The following is a 13,299-nucleotide window of genomic DNA, read 5'->3' on the forward strand; positions in this document are numbered from 1 at the left end:
TATTAAGTATGTAGTGTTCTTTTTACTCTCAACAAAAAGGTACAAACTTTAGTAGAACCCATAATGCTGTAAAATTGTGGTCCAAAAAGTATAGGATTTGTTATCTTCCTCATTAAATGTTATAGCTATTCCCACGCTTACCCATGATAAGCGAGTTCTTGACAAGCTAATGAGAGAAAAAAACATGTCAGATTGCTGATACCGTTTATTTTTGGCACTATTTTCCACAAAATGGAAAAATGTAGACTATCCTAACTTCAAGCTAAAAGAGAGTTTCGTTAATGTTCAAGCAAATTATTATGTAACAATCCAACAAATCTTCTGATTACCTTACATCAATTACAGGAAGTACATTAGAACCATTAAGTAAGTACCGGTACTAGCTTCTTAACGATCGAGACTTTAAGGAGATGCAAGTCAGCAGCCGGAAGCTGGATACAGGAAGATAGGAAGACGGAATGAGAAAGAAGAAGTGTCGGCCTGAAGGTCACGTGGTTAACTGATAACAGTAGTCAAGGTCAGCTGATGACAACAATGATCAGCTGATTGAGGCCGTTATCCTCCGCTCGGCGCTCGTCCGATAGGATTAGCATTCCTGCTACCTAAAACGGATTCCACCTTGACCTTTTGTGTATATTTTAGGAAACATTTGCATTTACAAACATTAAAATCTTCAGTTTTATTTTCGAACTGAATCAAATTAACGACATTTAATGCAAAGTTGCAACTTATACATCCTTTGGAACACGGTCAGGGCAATGTCCCAAAACAAATTACGTCACCTAGTAAAATATAAACTTATTTTAGGTGGTATTTTGAAATTCCGATGTTTAGTTCTTTTACATAGGTATCTTTTTAATTAATTACGATAACAATCTTACAGATAATATTATCAGCTTATCTTATCGTTTAATATTGACATTCAAATATCTTTTAGAAAACTGTATTAATTTGGTATATATTTGTAAAATTTTAATAGACTACATTTTGGGATATGTCCCTCACTATGCTATGTCATTGACTATGACTATAAGTAAACATTTAATCATATACAATCTGAATCGTGTTTTGACATGTATTGTAATGTCCGGTAATTTTTTAATATGCTGATGTTGACTAGTTTCCTCTTTAGGGTAAATTTCTTGAGTAAAATATACACCCGAACATGTTTTGTAATCGCCAAATCATGTAGCATCGCTGTACAGATTTTCGATTAAGTATTCCCCAGACACTATTTTATAAAAAAATACCCCCGCCGCAGCAAACCTGCAGACTAAGCGAATTTCCATTTGCCTGATTGGATTTACACTAAAATGTCTCCTTAAAAATATCACATTTATTCCCTATTTAAATAGAATCAGTTTAACACATACTTAGGTTTGCTGCAACAGGGAGGGTAAGTGTTTTTTTTATGTAAAATGTTAATAGTTAGTAAGAAATTAAAACATTTTCCAAATTTGGGCAAAATATGTTAATAAACAAGCAAACTACAACAGTTTACTTATTCTCCATAAGAATAACATGGGAATTTTAAATTAAAAATTTTTTGGAATTTTCTCCGTAACCATTAGGCGCATTATAACGCTTCAATATACTAAATTATTTGTTTTTTTAAGCTCTACAAAATAGTTTGGAAAGAAATTGCAAAATGTTATGTTTTTTGGGTCAAAATGGGAAAAACCCATTTTTACCCCATAAACCCCCGTTCCCATGGTCCGATCATGCTGGTTCGCGAACTCGTTCGAATAAACGTAGGTTTACACGTTTGTACCAAATTTCATCAAAATCGGATCATTTTTTCTCGAGTTATCGCGCTAACGGACATATATATATTAACTTGAACGGATGGTGTTTTTGGCCTCTAGGGACCTCAAAACGAAAAAAAATCGGTCCCGGGTCCAGGTCTTACCATGAGTACTACGGTAATAGCTTATTCCCTATATGGGAAATTCGCTAAAAACAGGCCTACAAAAAAAATAATAAAAACAACTCTGACAGATACATTCTCAGAAGCTATTCTCAAGATTTTTCACATGGTTCAGTATATGGAATGTTTACTAGTGATGGTGCTTATTTTGAGTGTTTTGGGAAAATATCGTAATTTAAGGAAATGGCTCCGAGGTATCATTTGTCAATGAGATCGTGTTTTAGTCAATTAGGTAAAGCTTGCAGCCTTTACAAGCCAAGTCATGATTTTCCTTATCCTGGGGTTGTTTTCTCCCCAGCATGATTAGACCCTACGCCTAGACAAAATAATATCTAGGTCAATGTTTTTATAATCCTCACAAAATTAGGCTATGGTTTCTGGGTTTGTAGAAGGGGTTTTTTTATAATTCTTAGCTTAGATTTTGTTGCTTACGGAGGTTTTGGCAAATTTGAATGTAGCCATTAAAACCACCCGATTGTATGAATACAGGATAATTGCGGACACGGACAATTGGGGACACGTCTTAAAAGCGGACAATTGCGGACACTAGGGATTAATGCTACCTAACAAGGGTTTAACAGGTATCTACAAATATTTCACTTCCGGACAACTGCGGACACATGTTCTGGAAAGAGTCTGATTTCCACCTAAAGAACAGATTCATACATATGATTTTAAGACTGATTTATATCACACTTTACACACTAACCTAACCTAACCTAGCCTAACCTAACATATATCGTGTATGTATCTGTTCCTTAGGTGGAAATCAGACTCTTTCTAGAACATGTGTCCACAGTTGTCCGGCAGTGAAATATTTGTAGATACCTGTCAAACCCTTTGTTAGGTAGCATTAATCTCTAGTATCCGCAATTGTCCGCTTTTAAGACGTGTCCCCAATTGTCCGTGTCCGCAACTGTCCGGACACCGATTGTTTTATTTTCAAGCAAATCCATAAGTTTTGTCAATTTTTGTTTTATTGACTACTTGTAACATATTAAAAATAACAATACGTCCCTTATAGCAGCAAACATCAGAAAACTTTTCTTCCCTGTGTTCATTAAATGCTAGTAGTATTTTTTAAACATGTTTCAATAGCTTACTGACTAGTATGAAAGTACACATATACAACATATATAGGTATATATAATATATGGACTAATTTTAAGTTTTCCTTTCACTTATATTTCTTGTATAACGCATTTGCAACATTTCTAGATGTTTGTCGCACAATAACCAATTACAATTTTTGTTATTTAACCCATTACATCAACACTATTATTTATGTGTTTATTATTCGAATAGCACAATTCAAGCGATTGTAGTTGTAGAAAGGATCAAGGGAATGTTGCTGGACCAGTGGTCAGTGGACGTTATGGGAAACAGAAAGGCATAAACATCGTTAGCCAACTTTCCCACTTAAATTTAGACGAATTGCAGAGCAAACAAAATCCCTACTAAGATATGAGATGATGATTTGCGTGTCAAATAACAAGACAGTTAGTATTTTACATGGTGGGCCGTGAGCGTCAAGTCCTGAGCTAGGTTGGTAACGAAAATTACAGAACATACGTCGCTTATAAAAACAAACAAAAAATAATAATTAGATTTAATAGGTACGCTGATTTATGAATCATTTTCAAGAGTTGTTAGCCTCCGAATGACGTTTGAACATTTATAATGGTTTATGTACCTGCATTCAGTAATCCAAATCGCTGCTTGTGACAACTTTAGTTTCGTTTCTGCTAAGGAGCCATCTTCAGGCTGTACAAGGTGTCGTTCAGGTTATTTACCTACACTGTATAGTGTATGAAAGTCGTCATTGATAATACAAATACATAAAACACACACACGGTTGTTTTAATGTTTGGCGTTTGTCTATCAATGTTTATGTACAGTACTTTTATTATCAATGACGACCCTCATATACGGTGGAGGTAAATAACCTGAACGATACCTTGTACGGCCTGAAGATGGTTCCTTAGCAGAAACAAAACTATAGTTTGAAACAAAACAAGTAGTAATTTGAATTACTGAACAAATTAAAGCTATAAATGGAGTGTTTGATATCTAAGGCTGGACGATTCCTGTAAACCTAAATCAGAATATAATGCCGTTTAGGCTCTGCCTAGCTGCACGACGAAGCAAGTGTCATAAATATAGGACACGTTATGCATAAGTTGTCAACCTTAAAAAACACGTTGATTCCAAAAAATCAACAAGAATTTCTCAAACTTTAAAAATAGCCATCTTTCTCATTAAAAATATTATTAGACTTAAGGTTGCGTAGCAGAACAAATTGTCCAGGTTTTGTGTTTTTCAAAGCCAACAAACTCTTTTAAACACAAATTGTTGTAAGCAATATAAGGCAAATTATGGTATTTTTAAATTTTTGATTGATTCATAAACATTAGCATATTTGAAGTACATTAGCATGAACACTAAGGTCCTACGAACCAATGAAATTCGTTAATCAATGCCACAAATTATAAAGTTAAGCACAAAACTCGTTTACCGGTTTAGCCCCAAATTGAATTACACAACGCTAGTTAAAGCACGATATCAATTACGTTTGATTTTTCAAAAAGTACACATTTTGTTGTTATAAAAAGCTATTAAGATTTTTATAAAAACTATCAATCTCACTACTACTATCATTGTCAACTATCTATCTCTTGTCTATGTCTCGTAACCTTGTATTTTTTTATATCTCACCGGTGGCCTTGTTACATGAGGAATCACAAGAGGAAGTACTTAAACACTTGTAGGCCTAGGGAAAACGGTAAAAACCCATGTGTTGTGGATGTGTCGGGAATCGAACCCTTCCCTCCTGTACCGAAGGCCGAGGCGCTAGACTAGCAACATACCCTTTGATTTGACAATATATCAACTGCCCCTATCTATCAATTTACTCATAGTGCAGTTTTTTTATTATTTTAGCATCTATTACTTATGAAGGTTTTTGTTCAAGAGATTTTCGAATCGAAGTATGACATATTTTGTTTGGGCGGGCATTAATTGCCCCCACTGACCTGAGTCAGGAAGTCGGGTATTCCTGAATTGCGCCAACTACTTCAGGGAGCCGCCCAATACTTTAACTGCACCTAGTGGCGTCTCTCTTTGATTGTAGGTTGGGTTTAGTTAGGTTAGGTTAAGTTAGGTTAGAATAACAAGGTCATTCGTTCTGCCGGCTCACCCCTACCTGGCTTGGACTTGGCGCAACTAAGGGACATTTTTTGGGGCCATTTGAGGTCTTAGCGCTATTGAGGAACTCTTGGTCCAATTAATCCATTGGTTTACCTTAACTTGGAACTGCATAACCTTTTGATAGGGAAATTCAATGTCCTGAGTAACAATTTACATCAGAACATGCAAGGATGATGTTCTCTTCCTCCTTGATCCTTGACTACATATAGATACCGAGTTGTCTTGCCATAGATGTTGAACTGCAGATGGTGTTGTCATTGCTTCAGAATCGGTAACACTCATAGCATACCGCGCTGAACATGGCGTTTTCAAGGCTCACGTGCTCGTCTTTTAGAATGCAAGTAAACAACGTATAATATAATAGCAGCATTTTGAATTAGTAGTGATATTACATTGGCAAAGACCCCATAAACCTCGAAAGTAATAGTAATAAATTGGAATTAGGAGAGTTTTTAAGTTGTAATTTTAACAAGTAAAAGTTTATCCTCCCTAAACTAAACAAGAAGGACACTTGTTGGTGCTCATTGACGAATGGACGTCTCCGGCTACTAAAAAGCCCCTCTTGCTAATTTCAGTAGTTTTGTTGTCCGTGGGTAAGCAATTTACGCAAAGAATTGTACTGCGTTTATTAACATGATAACTTCGTAAATGCAAACCTGAAATAAGAAAAGTATACAGTACTGACTTAAGATAAAATAAGTAAATTTATCCACAGGAAAAGCTTTATTGAAGTGATATTTCAATATAAATAATGTTAATAATAATTTACATGTGGTTATGCAATAAAATGTCAAAACGAAAACGAAATGCTCTTTAGTGTAAAAAAAAAAATCGATAGCGTTTAATAACTCCAGTACCTACTAATTGGTCGATGCAGTACTTGTTCTCCATTACAGTAATACAAGCTGCTATACCCGTACTTTGCAACGGGATGACAATGTGACCTAGAGAGCTATTATTAAAGTGGTGCTGATGTGTGTTTTAAAATACAGCAACTCTATGATTTAGTTTGAAAATATAAACTAATTTAAAAGCGTAAACCTACTTACTTTCAAACCCCTACTTTTGATGTTACCTGTAATAGATCTCTAAGAATATGACAACATACCTTAGTGCAGTTATAGCATCAAATGAGCAATACTTTACAAAACGTATACAACCTCACTTTAAAACCAAACATAACCTCCTCAATCTACATAAAGCGTTACAAACATCTTATTCGAGTAAATAAACAAACACCAGTTCATATATTGTACTGACCAGCTGTTTCATTAACTAAATTAAATTAAATCATGTAAACATTGGAACCATGCCAGGCGTAGTCCTTTAGAAATCCGCCTGTGGGGCAGAGCCCTTAGGAAATTCGTCCATATCAATACTTTTCGGCAAATCTACACACTCTAAGCTTCATTTTGATGTGCCATATGCCTATATTTTTATTTGCTAAATGACCTTAACCGTTTACATAAAATTTGATTGTATCACTTTAATAATATAATAGATGGTAGATCGTGGGTTATTTCATACACCAATCATCATTTGTTTTATTGTAAGACATAAAAATGCCATCTTTATTGCGTCGCTGCTTGTATTGTAAAAGGGTGATAATTGGGCTGTAAACTTATTATTGAGACATTGCATGGTCAATTAATTTCGTAATTTTCTAGCGTTTTCCTCAATTCGCCATAAAACATAGCATAAGTATAGTAATAAAGTGTTAATAAATACCATTATGTAAAGTAAAAGTTTATTTTTGTCTGGATAACAATTTGTTAAATAATACAAGCCTGGATTGCGATGGAATTTCAAACACTTCATTGTTAGTAGATAAGTACTTAATTTTGTTTAATTATTCAATTTTATAGCTATGCTCTACGGACCATGAAATGTTTCAAGTAATTCTGTACAATTATTTTATGCCAGCTACCAAAATAAACAAAACTTTACGCATACATTCGAAAATTGGTTTTAAATAATGTTCATAGTAAATATTTCCATAATTTCATTGACTGTGGATACTGAACAACGTTTACTTTATTCTCAAGAGAATTTATTAATCAAAAATTAATTCAAAAAAAGGTAAAGAGACATTCTTAAATTAGTTGATTAATCTCTTGATCTTGTTGATTATTGTACTATAGAAATGTTTTTTTATGAATGTTGTAGTAAGAATAAAGATGATATTCTCAACAAAATTGCATTTTAACGTAAGCCTGATGTATTTAATTTTGAATTATCCAATATTGAGGTAAGTTTGTGTGCTGCGCCCTAAACAAGTTTGTTAAGCGACATAACCTTTTTTCATTACAAATCGTAGCACGGGATAACTAGGTCCTAATAACATATTGCCTGTATCAACGCTTGATGAGTCAGCAAATTCTAACACTTCCACAGTTAGTCAACTATGAAGATAAGAGTTGATTCACAACTCGCGCTAGACATCACCTGTCTACGGTGTCGTGTCGTCATTGGGTTATAATGACTCTTGGTTGGTGGATCCTCTATTCATTCCATCTATAGCGATTTGACTAAATAAACAGCTGTTCTAATTTAGAAACAAAGTTTCATAGCCCAGCTTATAAAAACTGTATGCACACAAGGTGCGGTGCTATTTAAATTAATAAAGTGTCTGTATGTAAATAAATTAAATTCATACCCAACCCTTATACAGTAACGGATTTATTTGGCTTAGGTTTGTATTTTTGAACACTATTACTACTAATTTAATAGATCCAATAGCAACTACACGTAATATAAATAATTTTAGTGGCAGTCATTTAACATTTGTATGGTTAAAATTAATGTTTGCGAAATAATTTTGGTTTGCGTCCTTTAATGTTACTTACATCTATGAATGGTACAGTATTTGTATATAACTGTTAACAATATTTTACTGTTGTTCGAAATTAGACTAAGACACGATTATTGTTGATTATTTAAAGAATAATTTACAAAAACCACATTTCTTCTGGAATTTACAGTTTCCTCAGTGAAAGGTTATTTGCACCGTTAATCGTATTAAGTTTAGCTCTTGGATAGCGGATGAACCCTAAGACGAACTCACTTAGATAGCTAAACGACAGTTAGATAGTAAATTATACTGCAGATATGTACGTGCGGCTCCCCACACCATGATAGCAATGGCAGTGATAGAAAATGGTAAACAAACTTTGCTGTGTTTACAGTCCTAGCTCGATAACTGGGCTGGACATTAGTAAATATTTGATTAACTAAAACCTGTCTGACATAATTAATGAATACCTCCCAATGCGCACGAAATTGATACTCGTATCAGTTACTAAAATACATAGGCTAATCAATTGCTAATAGTAGTCACTGATATGAATGTCAATTCCGTGCCCATCTTCAGGAACGTCTTGGACATCAGGCCTTAAGATTATACAATTGACGAAATAAAAGTGTAGATGACAACATAGATATACTGGAATGTATGTATGTAGGTGCGATGTTTGCGATAGAGTCATTGTTTAACCTAACTCATGAGTCTATGGTACAAGATTCATCCAGTATTTACTGATCTATTCTTACCGTACAACATTACTAACTAAAGCTACGAAGGATTGAACAGCAAAAAACGCGGGTGAATATGTTTTCCAAATGAAAATTTCAGTACTGTTTTTGAGTGTGACTAAGAAATTAATTCCTTGATATCTACCGCCTTTGGCTTGTTACTTGATAGTTTGAATTGAATATCCTTTATATTTTTTGCCATAATACCTTATGGATTTTGTATGTGTTGATAATATGCGTTGACATTTCCTGAGCAGCGTGACTGAATCCATGTCTTGCAAAGTATGGCAAATCTGAGATAATAAGCACTTACTGTGGTTATAGTTAATGTCGATTAACAAATTTTACCTTTCAGTAACTTAAATAGTTCAACAGGTAATTTCCAAGAATCCATAAATGTAGAATGAATTATATGGTAACTCACTTAAATATCCTGATCACTTGTACTAGGTTCAGAAACTATTCTATGTTTGTAGTTCAGCTACATATACGTAGTTTAAGAACTATCAAGAACTTCTTATTTCAGTTTTGTTATGTGTCTGATGATGCCAGCATAGCTGGCAAAAGGCCTCATAAAATTAAAAATTCAAAAATATTGGTGAAGTTTTTATTTCAAATTTATATCAAGAACTTATTAGTATAAAAGGCTTTGACCATGATATGTCCTTCAAGTAAACATTTTGACCCGAAACTCGTCAAAGGTCGGACAAATGCGTGGCGAATCAAAGATGAATGGAGCCGATCATACAATGAACGTCCATAAGGAAAACTTGTAATAGTTTATCAAAACCTTTAATCATACGCTTGGTTGTTGATCATTATCATTGTTTATGCGTAAACCCGGCGAAGGTCGATGGACCCAAACTTTGCTGATATGCATAACAACAACGATAATTAATAAGAAATAAATCCTGCCAATTATCCCTAAAGGAAGTTACATCGTTACCGTCTCCGTAATTACAAGACTGCTTTGGGACAGGTTGCTTGCTAATTTGTATTGCTTTGGGACAGGTTGCTTGCTAATTTGTCTTGCTTTTGGACAGTTTATCTTACTGATTTGTCTTGCTTTGGGGCAGTTTATCTTACTGATTTGTCTTGCTTTGGGGCAGTTTATCTTACTGATTTGTCTTGCTTTGGGACAGTTTATCTTACTGATTTGTCTTGCTTTGGGGCAGTTTATCTTACTGATTTGTCTTGCTTTGGGGCAGTTTATCTTACTGATTTGTCTTGCTTTGGGACAGTTTATCTTACTGATTTGTCTTGCTTTGGGGCAGTTGTCTTGTTAGTTTGTCTTGCTTTAGGACAGTTTGTCTGGCCAATTTGTCTTGCTTTGGGGCAGTTTGTCATGTTATTTGTCTTCCATTGAGTTATACATGATTTGGGAACTTTGGTCTACAAAAGAAAACTGATCAGTTGTATTTGTTGTCTGACTGCTGTAGGTAATACAGCTGATAATGACGTCACAGACGAGGAAATACTTGACGGGTAAAGGGCTAAGCTCGTCCACAACTATGCGACTACTCCTCTAATTAAATATGTGATTTCAATTAACTCTAACTATGTGATTTCCTCGTAATTGACTAGAAGGTCGTCGGTTCGATGCTGAGAATGTCAGTAGTTTTGATGATTCAAAACTGTACCTAACTGTTACTACATACACAAGTTAAAATTTTTGAAATGTTTAACTTTAATAAATAGTCCTGACTAATAACCCAATTGTCAGTAACAAGAATACTCCAATAATCTTCGCATTAATACGTACCCAGATAAAATAAAGTCGTGTAGCCTGGATCTAAAAACATGTAAAAATATTTTCGCACAAACATCATTCTTTACTGTGGCTTTTAGACTTATACGTAGTTCGTTGTAATCGTTGGCGACATGGCGACATTACTGCCTTGCGTGCTTGACTGTTTTTCTCACAATCAATCGTATTCATACCCCAACTCATGCAATCTTCAAAACGTATAAAAACCTACAATTACCACTTAACCTGTCATAACCACTTGACCTTGTAAGTTTATTGCTGTTGCGTAAAACGAGTAGACTGCACTGTGTAGTTAGTAGTTATGCAGGTATGCTAAACGTTTTTCAATAACGGAATTGTATTGTTTAATAGCTAATCTTTCAGAGTTTGGCTGTTTATTTTATTCTTTACAATTATGTGTCTTTATTCAAACGTAGTGTTAGGATTTTATTATACATTTAGGCCTCCATTATAAATTTATAATTCCATAGAGTAAAGGAACCTTATCTACTATTTGTGCCCATAAAATTATTATACATCTAATAAGGAGGGAATTCGAACTGGGGAAACATTTAATTGTTAAATATTAAATGATTTTAAACTCAACTTTTAAAAGTTTTTTTTATATTTTCACTTCATAGCATGAACATTTCTGAGTCTGCATAAACTAACTTTATCTATAAGAAAATATCGTAATAAACCTTGATGAAAAACTTTAAGATTACATAAAAAAACCTAATTTAAAAAATCAGTACTTAGAGGTTGTCCAGTGGTCAAAAACTTGACCAAAAATAATTTGATCTAATGCACATACTTCTCTATTTTTACCCAAGCTGTAAATAAATAAAACATGTGATTGGAATTTCTTCCATTTTTATTTTGATTTTCTGTTTGTATTTCATTGTTATTACGCCACCAGCTTGGCAACCCATGAAGCCGTTAATTATTTCAAATTTTAATTAATTTTCTTTTTGCTTATTTTTGAGCCTATTTTAAATTATAAAGTAATTCTGCACATCTACATTAAAATATTTTTCTAACAGTATGCATAGATTGTCTCTGCAATGCGCAGGAGCTAGGAAAAAAGGTTTAAAAGAAACATGCTTACCTATTAACATATTTGATAAATAAATTTGTAATCTCCATATTAACAGTAACATTGTTATTTTAATTACATATATTTGCCAATTAATTTTGCAGGCTTATAAACAGGACGGCACAAATCACCACGGTATTTCGTGGTGTTTTGTTTACTCTTTCGATAACAGTTAAACGAACTAAGGCCAAACTCACAGCTTCGTTTACATTAACCAATACGCCATTCCTATTGATTGACGAGGTACATAATTTAAAATGTTAATCCTAGACTTAAATCTCTATTTCTATTCTGTGTTCCTCACGAACTGCACTAGTTAGACGGTCCAAGGATTTTTCCGTTTCGAGCCAAACTAGTTCCGACGCATACTTTATCCATAGATTTAGACTTGAGAGGACAATCTAGTTTTGAAATGCAATTTACGAGTCTCTTCCCTAGTGGGATCAGTCAATAGGCATTCGTGAATATTTGTGTAAATTAATAGAACGTTTTAGAAATAATGCGGTAAGTAGAAATTAGTGTGACAAACATATATTTCATAGATTAGGTAATCCACAACCATGGTGTTAGGTTAATATGCGATTACTAAACGATGAGTGTTTAATGAATGAAATGATGAGTTACTAAGCGCTGTTTTCCTCGTCAGAATTCATTCATTAAGAGCCCTATCTATGATTAATGACTTAGAGTTCAGTTTCAAAAGTCGCTAGGCAGCTACTGACTTTTCTCATTATAGAACCAATCATACACTAGAATAGTCAAAAAACATAACTCGACTTCCCAAATATTAATACATATTGGCGTACCTATTTAAATTTGCTAGACCAATACATTTATCAAGTTGATTTTATAGGTACTGTACAATTGGACATATACAGGGTGATTGATATAAGTGTGCCAGCCGTTTTATTCGGAAACTATAAGAGATATCAAAAAAAGTTAAATGGTAAGTGCCTTGGATTTTTATTTTAAAAATTGTAGTCAAGTCAAAAAAATTATTTTAGCCGCCATTTTTCCAATATGGCCGCCAACTTTGATTTTTCTTATGACCCTGTATTTTATGATGTATTCCGGTAGAAAATGTAATTTTAAGACGATTTTATTCTTGTAATTCTTTTCATAAACCTAACCGTTTCTAAGATAATAATGGTTAAAGTTTTGAAATTTCTGCATGAGAAAGAGTTTCGATAAAGGCCTAAGCAAGCATGCCAGCCGTTTTATTCGAAAACCATTCAAAATTTCACAACTTAAACTATTATTATCTTTGAAACGGTTAGGTTTATGAAAAAAATTACAAGAATAAAATCGTCTTAAAATTACATTTTCTACCAGAATACATCATAAAATACAGGGTGTTCCATAAGAAAAATCAAAGTTGGCGGCCATATTGGAAAAATGGCGGCTAAAATAATTTTTTTGACTTTACTAAAATTTTTTAAATAAAAAGTCAAGGCACTTACCATTTAACTTTTTTTGATATCTCTTATGGTTTTCGAATAAAAAGGCCTGGCACACTTATATCAATCACCCTGTATGCACCTGTATTAGTCAATAACTCACATGCAACGTTATTCGCCCACCATAATACATTATTTACCTACGACAGTTTTTTAAAGTAGCCGTTTCAGTTTAGTTCTCAGAATTGAAAAGATTCACTTAACATAATTTGTTTTACTTAACAACACGGGTAACGGACCAACGAGGTTCAAGGATTGAGAGAAAAGAAGTAAAATTGTAATGCTTCGAACTTTAATCAGCTGTTAAGACCAATTTAATTGTTAATGACTGCAA

General features: G+C 33.7%; 1 protein-coding gene across 1 annotated transcript in view; it reads right to left on the reverse strand.

Moving 5' to 3' along the window:
- The window catches only part of LOC128981879 (lipase 1-like), a 48,026-nt gene that overhangs the window by 19,630 nt on the left and 15,097 nt on the right, over positions 1–13,299 (reverse strand). The window lies entirely within an intron of this gene.

This window comes from Macrosteles quadrilineatus, unplaced genomic scaffold, assembly GCF_028750875.1.
Source record: "Macrosteles quadrilineatus isolate MER2022 unplaced genomic scaffold, UCM_ALF_1.0 Scaffold_55__1_contigs__length_795759, whole genome shotgun sequence".
Classification (NCBI taxonomy): Eukaryota; Metazoa; Arthropoda; class Insecta; order Hemiptera; family Cicadellidae; genus Macrosteles; species Macrosteles quadrilineatus.